Raw genomic sequence first — 11,793 nt, 5'->3', positions numbered from 1 at the left:
CTATGGCCTTGATATCCCCCCATCCCCGAAGTAAAAAAAAAAAAACAATGGGGGAACAGGCTCTGTTGGAGTGGTGATGCTGAGAGCCTTCCATCTCTGGTAAGTCCCCAATAACATTCATTCCAAGGAAACCAAATTGAAGAAATATGCTGGGACTCCTGAAACTTCTCGTCATTTGGAGAGTGGGATGTACATAACAGTAAGGTGCTATGATTTGCAGTAAAAAAAGAAAGAAAGAAAAATGCTAAGTATAGATGTCAGCTTCATGGTCTCCATAATATTTAATGGACGTTGGGAGTCTCCCATAATGAAAATTCCAAAACATTTCCCTAGATATTGGGGGAGAATGAGAAGACATGATTCACTAGAAAAGACAATAATGCTGGGGAAAACAGAAGGGAGTAGAAAAAGAGGAAGGCCAAACAAGATGGATTGATTCCATAAAGGAAGCCACAGAGCTGAACTTACAAGATCTGAACAGGGTGGTTCATGACAGATGCTGTTGGAGGTCACTGATTCATAGGGTCGCCATAAGTTGTAATCAACTTGAAGGCACATAACAACAACAAAGTATGGTATTTACAATTTACCACATCATGTTGTAACATTTTAAGAACTGTACCTTACAAGTGAGACCTGCAACAAAATGTTGCAGCATGGAATGTTCCTGTTTAGTGTCCCAACTAGCTAGCCAAGCCCTTTTCCAGAATATTCAATCCATTTTCCCTCCCTCTGGTTTTGTTTCCCCCTCCCCCATGCCTCCCTTCCTGGGCTTGTAGAAGTTAAATCTGAATGTGGAGCAGATCCATATTTCCTCTACTTTTCCTGCATATCAATGCACATGGATATACAATTCTAGTGCATCACTTCCCATCAGTCCCTGCCAATCCAGAGAGTAAATGCTGCTGAATAGGTCTTGGTTGCAGCTATTCTATAATAACTACAACAAGATCATTGTGAGATTAAAATTCTATTAAAGTTTTCTTTTAAAAAAGAGAGAGAAGAAAGGTAAAGTGTTATCATCAGTCTGCCAAGGTACCCTGCTTCAAAAGCCGCTGCAGGACAGGCAGTGTCATAGTAAATGAATACAATATCTATCAGGTGGAGAAGAGCCTTTAGCTGTCTAATGGAGGGGAGGCACTGAAGCTGTGATTTATGGGGTGAGAACAGCCATGCTACACAAGTATACAGGGGTGTCCCTTTCTTCATCTGTGAAATATTGGACTCTATGAAAACTTAAGATATAGTCTATGGTAGGAATGGGGAACCTCAGGCCCAAGGAACAAATGAGGTCCTCTAAGTCTCTCTATTGGCCCTTTGGATGTTCTTATAACACACCCCTCCCCAAGACCACAGCGTCCTTGAGTGTTTTTGCTTGATTGGAATGTGTTTTTGGACTGAGGTTTGGCTGGCCTTTACCAGGGGATGATCTTTAACATGGTAGGGCCTGCCTTGTGGAGCTCCTTGCCATTAGAGATTTGGCAGCAGTCTTAAGAACATGAGACGAGCCTGCTGGATCAGACCAGTGGCCCATCTAGTCCAGCAGCCTGTTCTCACAGTGGCCAACCAGAAGCCTGTAGGAAGCCTGCATGTAGGAGCTGAACACAAGAGCGCTCTCCCTACCTGCGGTTTCCAGCAACTGGTATTCAGAAGCATACTACGTCTGACTATGGAGGCAGAGCATAACCATCATGGCTAGTAGCCACCGATAGCCTTCTCCTCCCTGAATTTGTCTAATCCTCTTTTGAAGCCATCCAAGTTGGTGGCCATCACTTCCTCTTGTGGGAGTGAATTCCAGTTCCACTATATTCTGTGTAAAGAAGTACTTTCTTTTGTCTTGCCCTGAGTCTTCCAACATTCAGCTTCGTTGGATGTCTGTGCGTTTAGTGTTGTGAGAAAACTGAATTATTTGGACAGGCCCTTCAAACCTGACATTCTTTGACAACCAGCTTTTTCTGATGCACTTGACATTCTTATTTATGCATTTATTTTAGCATTGTGTGTTTAGGTTATATACAGCCTTGTGCTATTTTGTATGGTGGTGTGGCTAAAAATTGCTTAAATAAATGAAAATATTTCAGTAAAAAGAAACTGTGATCATATCTGTTGCTGGAAGGAGGATGGAAAGATGTGTAGAGTGTATAGAAAGAAACCTATGACTTGTACATGGCTGGAATATAGCATACTATACAAAAGTAATAGCCACAGTTTTGCATCTGGCCCCATCTACTACTGGGATGTGGCTCCCGGACGGTTGTTCATAAGGGGACGTGGCCCTCAGGCTGAAAAAAGTGCTCCACCCTTGACCAAAGGTATTGCAGGTAATACATTTATAGCTCTATACAGGTGTTCAAAGAATACATGGGGGGGAGTGTAGAGTCACTCCATGACCCATTTCCCAATGTCCTCCTATCTGCTGGCTCCACCCCTGCCTTTCAGCTATTGAAGCTGATGGTCTGAAGTGGGATTCTTTGTGCACATGGCTGAACACACCATTGGGAACCCTGCATGATCAGGGTTCCTGATCACAGGAAGGATTGTAAGCACATTCAGCCAAATGTGTGAAGAATCCCCTTTTGGAAATTTCTGCATTAGGAGTGGAGCCAGTGGGGATAGGAACGTTGGGGGCAAGACTGGTGCACATGCCCCCTTCACATTGTATTCCTGCACCCACATATTCTTTCAACACCCAAATAGGGAGAACCTCTACTGGCTTTTTTAGCCTATGAAAACTCAAGTTAAAATGATCAATATAAAAATGCAGGTAACATTCACAGACAAAAAAAGAATTGATTGTTAGAAAAATACAGTATTGACCAAGCAAATGCCTAACAGTGCAGCTGATATAGAACACAAATCACAATCAGGGAGAACATTCAATTGCTGTTAAAAGCAGATGCAGACTCTTTGGTTGGCAAAAGAGAAAAGCAAAGATACTTCAGATTGCTGTGCGCTGTGCAGACTCCTGTGGCGCGCACTTACAGGCTTACCTAAACAAAAGAAGTTTCAGACTCTGCAGAAGCTCAAATGCATGCAAATGCGCCAGAATGCCCTTCCAGGCAGTAAAGCAATTCTCCCGGTTAGAGAAATTGAAACTCTATTCATTGTTATAAAACATCATCTCAGGCTGTGATCGACTGAATGGCTGTGTTTACCTGAGGCACCTTAGGAAGTGGCACATTGCAGGGAGGGGGAGATATATCTGCTGTGCAAAGCAGGGAGATGCCACCTCTCTGGCTGCATTGTTGTTAATCCAACCCTGTCATTGTGATGCTGCAGTCATTATTTTAAGGGCCATGTGGCCAAGAATGACCCAGAGTATACATGTACCATTATGCAGTGGTGCCGTGCTAGCTTCCTGACAGTGGTGCTGATGTGGCATTCTAGGAGGGAGAGGGGCAGGGGCAGGCTGGCAGCAATGTTGAGGTTGTGCAGATGCACAAGAGGAGCCAATCTGGCACTCCTATCAGCACAGCCCCAACCTCACTGCCAGCAAACCCATCCCCTTTTCCCTTCCAATAAGTGACAGTGATGGCACTGCTGGGAAGCTAACATTGCAGATCCATCCCAGTGAGTGAATAACTTCTGCTGGACTTAATGGTCTTATGGAAGGGAGCTCTTTATATGCTAATATATACCATGAGGTAGCCTACATAGTGCCTTCCAGGTGACTCCCGGCAGCCACAGGAAGGGACAGGGGAGAACTTTGATTCAGTTCGCATTTAACGGAGACTCTATCAAATTTGCTCTTTCCAAAACATGTAAATAGAAACACAGATGTTCTTCAAAATTCACACTTACCCGATTTTTGCACTGCAGTTCTCCAACCAAATAATGTTTACAAAAATGCATATACTGAGGAAAGTGTGCATAAAAATGAACATATTAGTGAAAATAACATACAAACATGCATTAGGGAAAATTGCTTGCAAAAATGTGTACATTCATCAAAACTGCACATTAAATGTGGTAGGAGAAATTCAAAGAAAGTCCTGAAGAAGTTTCATGAGGATTTTTTTTTTTTTAAAAGAAAATTCTCAAATTGCTGTAAAAGGTGGAGAACTGAATTTAAGACTGGAAAATTAGAAACTGAGAGAAATGAGACAGACAGATCCTTCCATCCCTAGCCACAGGCAGCTTATAGCAACATCTCTGGAGGGCATCACTTTGACTGCCCCTGGTAATACTTCACATACTTTAAAAGGGGATAAGCCAGCCCTGGTGCACTTGAGGCCCCTCTTGTCCATTGTCCTGAATGTGGCCCTGGACGTCTGCCCCAAAGTTCTGCCCTGATGGCATCCCTGCTACTAAATGTATGTGTTACAGAGCTTACTGGTATTCTCCAAACGACCTAATTTCACCAACAGGAAAACTGATGGACTAAATAGACCTTTGGTCCAGTTCAGAATATTCTTTGATCCACTCACTGACTGGGTGGCTTACAAGCCCTAAACTGGCTTAACTCCAAGAATTGTGATTTAACTGAATTGTGATTTGGGCCATGGATCTCTTAATGTGAAGATTAGCTTGGATTCAGGTGTTTGACACAGCTCTACAGATTTAATCCGATCTATTACACTTGACACCCATGAGCGTCAGGCCTTGTATCATTAATCCAACTGAAAAATGAAAATGTGTTTCTCTTTGCTTTCTGTCCCTATCAAAATAGCATGCAATTTTGTTCTCATATTTCATCTGAACAAGCCACCCTTTGTGGAAATAGATAGAGCGGAGATATCAAATGGCTCCTTTTAGGAGTGCATTTACTGCTTCAAAGTGTTTAAGAGAGCAGGAGGCAGCTCATTCAGTTATTCATTTGGACTCAGTACTGTTAGACACGGATCTTAATGGATAATATTGACTGAGAGAAGCAAAGCACATTCTTTTCTTTTTCTTTATCAAAAAGAGGAGTTTGTAGAGAAAGATGGTTGGCATTTCACTCTCATGACAGAACAGCAGAATCCACAAGAAGCCCTTCGGATAGAATCCTAGCACAGGAATGTGTTACGCGTTAACTGAGTGGCAAATAGAAATCAAAGACATTAAAGAGAATGCTTCAAGCAGAGTTTGGCATGCCTGTTCCAACTGCAGGGAAGCAGCCTAGGTTAGGAGTAGCCAACATGGTGCCCTCTGAATGCCAACTGCCATCAGGATTAGCCAGCATGGCCAATGGTCCAAGATTATGTTAGTTGCAATGCAACTTCTGGAGGGTACCAGGTTGGCTACACCTGGCCTAGGCTCTTGAATTCATTCTAACATGGGAATTCTGGCTGGCACAGAAAATAAGTAACATCACCTTTATGATCTGAGAGTGGCTTCCACTTCCTACTGGCATCACCTCTGACTTATCATTTCATCTTCAGTCTGTTAACCCTCATCCACATGACCCTCAGTTCCAGACACTGATTCAGTTATGTAGCACAAAACTTCATTCCTGGAACACAGGGAGCTAGTTCCTTTGGGCCTTCAGCCTTTATTAATTATTAGCTGGACAGCACCAGTAAGCTAAGATGTAGTGATCATTTGCAGTCATGGACCTGAGCCAGATTTTGCCTAGGAAGCTGCTGATTGATTGGCAGTATGTTCAGGACAGACAAAGGCAAGCACTTCTTCACTCAATGCATAATTAACTTAGTTTCCAGCCTCCCTACCAACATTAGCTAGAGATATCAAATTATAAACCAATGATTTCTCCCAGTTTACAAATTAGCCTTCCTCCTGCTGTATCCCTGATTACTTCTTACATGATATAAAACAGTCAGACAATGCAAGTAAATTGGTTATTTCCTAAGGATGGGAAGAAGGTATGGTGATATGTGCTGGTGACAAGGCTATAGTGCTGTGCACCTATTCCCTCCCTCCCCAGCTGCACAGCGGTATCTCAGTAGCAGCCTAAGCATGAAGATGCTTTGTTACATTTATCTCATTGATTGTCTCACAGTCCCTGAACCAAGAATAAATGCACCTCCCAACTCTACTGCCACTAGCAGAAAAACACCTTCTATTGATAATCTACAGCACTCCTGATTTGAAAGCATCTGTTAAACTCCTGTCTAAACTAGTTGGACTTAGTTATAGTTCTTTCTCTTTGCAGACATAGCCCATAATTCATAGACATGCTCCAGCAATTTTGCACTGCTCCTTTGCTATAAAAGAGCCATTAGCCTGGTTTAATAAGCCAGCAAGGAGGAGTTAATAATGTGTGCTTTCTTTTTGTACGTGACACATCCCTATAGAAGCTTTACATACTGTCAGCTAGAGAACACAGCGTGTATTAACAGTGCCTCGCCTGCAGAAAGAAGTGGACCTAATAGTCAGTTGGTTTGAATTGCTTCATGTTTGGACTGTAGGTGCAGGAAGACATCTCTTCCTCTCTGGTCTTTTTGGCTGTACTGTGTTGGCACTTGGAACCCAAACTGAGCACCACTCCTTGTATGCTGCAAGCAACAGCTATCAGTACTTCTGCACAGATAATGCCCCCCCCCCTGCTATTGCCATGGCACAATGTACTGTATGGTGCACTTGGAGTTTTGGAGAAGGAAAAGCAAGTGGAAAGGGCTCCCTTTTGCTATTTTGTGCAGAATAGTAGGCTATTTTGTGAACTAGGATCCTTTCTGAACTATCTACTTGACCTGTAGAGACAGGCAGACACATGCTCCAGCTTACTGTGAGGGCCAAACTAGGCAGGGCATTCAATTCATGTGCTTGTGCATGTGCTTTTTTTTTTTTTTTTGTAAATAGCAGCCGGAGGGCAGTCTGAGCAGTCTCAGAACTGTGGGTGAGTCTCTCTCTCCTTGCCATAGTCCTGAGAAAAATTCCCTTTCTGAAACTGCCATTTTGACTTCAGAGAAAGCTCCCATTGACTTCAGAGAAAGCTCCCATTGGTGCCAACAGAGGCATGTAAACAGCAGCTTCAGAGGGCTGATTTTTTTTTTGGTCAGGACCATGGCAGGGAGATAAAAGGTTAAACTCCCCCTCCCCTCCCCACCCATCCATTCCACAGTCTTAAGGCTGCTCAGACTTCCCTGGGGCTGTTATTTACATAACAGAAACATGCATGTCAACTGCATTCAGGGCCGGCTCCAGGCATGCCAGGGCCCTTGGGCACCAGCCTGCCCTGAGCCCTGGCATCCGTACGCACATATGACCCACGAACCTACCAGGCGGGTGGAGGAGTGGGATGGTGGGAGGGCAAGGGGGTGGGCGAGTGAGCGGGTGGGGGATGGGGGGAAAGTAGGGGGAGGGCAAGAGAGCGAGCAGGCGGGGAGGGTGAGCGGGGGGAGGGCGAGTGGGGGAGCAGGCAGGGGTGGGATGGCAGGCGAGTGAGTGAGTGGGGGGCAGGAGAGGGTGAGAGAGCGGGAGGAGAGGGTGAGTGGGTGAGGGGATGGTGAGCGAGGGAGTGGGGGCAGAGGGTGAGTGTGTGGGTGCGGGGGAGAGCAAGTGAGCGGACATGGGTGGGCTGGTGAGTGGGCAGGCAGCTCCCTCCCTGTGATCCGCAGCAGGAAGCCTGCCACAGAAGCAGAGTGCTATTCCACCACCTGTGGGCCACACCTGGCCACCCTTTGGAGCCAGCCCTGACTGCATTCATGTGCAAATAGTGTCACCTTAGTTTGGAAGTTATTTACTGATTGCATTTATAATCAGCCTTTCCTCTGGGAAGATCTGCTATCCATCCATGGCAACACTTAGATCTGCCTGACTTTGGCAAGATTGATGCATCAAGTGCCTTCAGAACAAAGACTGTTTTACAAGATATAAGGAGCTCAGGACAGTGTACAAACATTCATCACCCCCTTGCTTGAACTCTACAGTAATCCTGAGGCTGAGAGGCAGAAACCTTCAAGCTTCAGGCATTATGAAAGTGTAAGCATGTTGGAAGGTGCAGGGTCATGTGTGCCACCTCTGCTCCCTCCTTCCCCGACCTTGCCGCATTGACTAGCAAGGTCTGAAAGGGGCTTGCAAAGATGTTCACTTTAAAGGCTTCCAAGCCTCGCCGTGATCAGGAACCGTGTGTGATCCATTCTCCCAATCCTTTCTCCCTGGTGTTTGATTTCCGATGCACAGGGACTATCTTGTATCAAGGAGCATTCATTGTAGAGCTGGGCAGAAGCCTCCCCACTGCCACCTTCGCCGGACCAGACAGTCCAGCTCTAATTCAGTTACATGAGCCCTCCTCTGCAATCTGAAGTGGTACACCCCAGTGAAGACTAGGCTGTTTCAAGATTGCATCGTGTCCAAAAGAACTGTTGCAGTGTTTACTCCTAGAATACACTGCAGATTTTACCATTCACTTTCTTAGCAATTGCAGATTTTTCTTCCCTTCCCCACCTCAATTTCTCCAGAAATTCTAGAGGTCAGACATTGACCATGTTCCCAATACAACTATGAAACTGAGGAAAAGATCGTTTTCTGGAATTTTCCCTGTCTTAGAAAGGAGAGCAAACGTGACCCTGTTTTCATAAAAAAATAAGAATGCATTTATGCAAGCTGAAGATTTTATTTGGAGCTGTGTTGCCATCTAGTGGCTTAAAAAGTAACAATAGGCCCTCTGAAATACATTTTCATATTGTGGATGAGCTGGGCCCAGGCCTAGGCCCTGAAAGGGCTCCTGTACTTTTAACAGTTGCAAACAGTACAGAATTTCACCCTGTGCAATTTTGAACATGAGAGCACTGCAGAAGCAGGAGAAGCTGTATTTGTCAGAGTTTCCCCTTTTATGCAGTTCTGAAAACTATTCAATGTTTGAGTCCTTATCATCAGTCACTTCCCAGAGCAATCCTGTAAAATAACGTACTGTATAGATTGAAACTGAGGTGGAGGAAAAATCATTTGTCTAGTGAGACCTTGACATAGGTAGGATGTGAACATCGATTGTAGTTCAGCAAATTATTCCTTGGGCATGTATGTGTGTCTGGATCCAGCTGTTCATTCATACTAATGATTGAGGTGTTTTTCAGCTTGAACATTTCAGAGGAAGGAGGAGGAGGGATGTGGGGTAGGAATTTGATTTTCTTTGGATTTTGATGAGAAACTAATTCAAACTTCCTGAACCAAGATACCAACACAGTTTTCCTTCAAAATTCAAAGTTCTCCACATTTTGTGATGCCATTCTCTAAACAATGTGTCCAAAAATGCATATATTAGTGAAAATAACATACAAAAATGTACTGAGGAGAAACTACTTGCAAAAATTGTATATTAATTAAAACTGCATTTTAAAAGGTTTTTATTAAGAGAAATTCACACTAGAATGCTGACAAATTTTCATGAGGATTTCAATAAAATTGCAAATTGCTGCAGAAATGTGGAGGTGAATTTAAGAGTGGAAAAATGAGAGAGAAACCAAAATTGACGATTGGTCCAGCTGTAAGTATGAGTCTCTTTATTCCCACCTTTTGTGCTTGTTTATTTATCCTGCACTTTGCAGATATGCATTTAAGACATAGCTATTAATAATAACTAGTTAGTTTGCCTTTGAGGGAAGCATACATGTCTGCTGCAGCTCTAGATTCTTGGATTTCTACACATGGAAAAAGAAGTCAAAGAAAGGACTAAGACCTTTCACCATGCAGGCACTTCACATTTCCGTCCTCGTGACCCCCATTCATAGTCTGCAGAGGCTCACATGTTCTGTTGTGGCTTTTTGCTACCCTTTCCCAAATGTACCATAATTATCCTCATCATTGTCATCATCATCTATTAGATTTGTTAGTTGCTTGTTACCCAAAGGTCTCCAAGCAACTTGCAACACTGTTCAAAACAAAAGTTAACAGATAAACTGTGATTATGTTAGCTCAGGAGATTTGTAATTATTATAATTATAATTATAATGAATGCTTTATGATATTTGGATCCTGTCTTAAGATTGTTGCTAGCTACCTTGGGCTTCAGCAAGTGGAAGAGCAGGGCATAAGTACAATAAATAAATGAATAAATGAGAATATACTGTCCTAAATGCTTGCCTGGTATTAGATATTTGACACCCATTTTTGCCTATTTATTTTTGCCCTACTTTTCAGACACACACTCAAGGCAGCTGTTAATAATGGCAGTTCTCTTTCATGAGACGGGTTGCTGTGCACGTCTGGCCTTTCAGAAGGACTAGTATGGATATGCACAGCACCTCCACATACTTCGGTAAAGGAAGCCAAAGAAGAGATGCAGAACACTTTACAGGTTCTTTGTCTTTCATGCACAGGCTCAAACCCCTATTTAAAAGTAACAGGAGTCCTACATAAAAGTAACTTCTCCAGATTGTGAATGCTGATGGGAAAAGGGTCCTCTTGAGATACTTGTTTGCTTCTTCTACATTGTTCATTCTAGACAAAACCATCATCAAATAACTCCTATGCTTGCAAATGAACACCACAGCACAGGGCTTTCACTTAGGAGACTGCCAAGCCCTTTGTGACATCAGAGGCTGCAGAGATACTATCCAGAGAGAGTCACATAGACACACAGAGCACACGGCACATATAAGTTATACATGGACTCAGCTAAGCTACAGGGGAAATCAAATTAAACATATCTGAATATATTTCTTGGCAGAGAATGACATGAGCGAAGTAAAGGTAATACTGATGGTGATAAACAAGGGTAGCACTCTGCATGCCTGTTTACAGTTCTAAGGCTCCTTAATAACTGTGGTGCTAGGGGCACAATTGTTGTGATGGAGCATGGCTTTGTGATTCAATGGGATCCTATCACTGTGGCCCTTCTTATGAGGCCAGGATACTGTGTTCCATCACAACAGCTATGTTTCTAGCCCCAAAGCTGTTATGGAGCTCTAGAACTGTAAATACCAGCCTGGCAACTGGTAGCACCAGCAGTGGTGTTATACAGTAACACATAAGTCTTCCTTAAAGTGGGCCCTTTGGGGAAAGGGCCATAGCTCAGTGACAGAGCCTCTGCTTTGCATCCAGGCTTAATCCCTGGTACCTCCAGGTAGGATCTGAAACCTGGAAAGCCTCTGCCTATTAATATAGATGATACTGAGCTAGAGGAACCATTGGTGTGACTCACTATAAGGCAACTTCCTATGTTCCTATGAAAAGGGAGGTCTTCTTAAGAAGGCAACCCTTGGTCTAAAGAAAAGGCAGCCCAGATAGACAAAAATGTGGCAGGAGCAGAAACAGGGATAGGGTTAACTTCAACAGCTTAGAATCGCTAATTGGTACAGGCACATTGGAAGACGAGCTATAGGTCCATCAAGCCCAGTACTGCCTGCTGTGATTGACAGCGACTCTCCAGGATCTCACTGCCTGCTAGCGGATCATTTTGAGATGCCAAGGGCTGAATTTCTGTGGGCAAAGCCTGTGCTCAGCCATTCAGCTATGATCCCTCCCCCAAATATTCCAACTCTACAGATTCCACAGACAGCTGAATGCACATCTCCAGAGTGTGAACAATTATACCATGCGACAAATGCCACTGTCAAATTATTAGGCTCAAGACATTGAGCTATTGTTTCTTTGTGTATTTTAGATTTGCTATGTGTTTGTTTAATTGGCTTTGGTCACCTAGTGTCGGAGTAGGCAATGCTAGGAACATTGGAAGTTGCCTTATACCAAATTTCAGGGATTTCTATAGGACTTTGCTTGCACAGGATACCACTGGCAGGCCTTCCATCCACCTGCCCATTCTGCAGGAGGCTGGCTGAGCCAGCAGAAACAAGCAGGGAGATGCCTCCACTTTATCCATCCCCCCCATCCTGGAATGAGGGAGGGTTAGACTGCAACCTTAGTCAGGTAAACAACTGCAGAATGATAAAATTACAGAAGTATAAAACAGAC

Source organism: Rhineura floridana, chromosome 7 (genome assembly GCF_030035675.1).
Source record: "Rhineura floridana isolate rRhiFlo1 chromosome 7, rRhiFlo1.hap2, whole genome shotgun sequence".
In the NCBI taxonomy this organism is placed as follows: domain Eukaryota; kingdom Metazoa; phylum Chordata; class Lepidosauria; order Squamata; family Rhineuridae; genus Rhineura; species Rhineura floridana.
Note: the sequence above shows the minus strand (reverse complement) of the source record.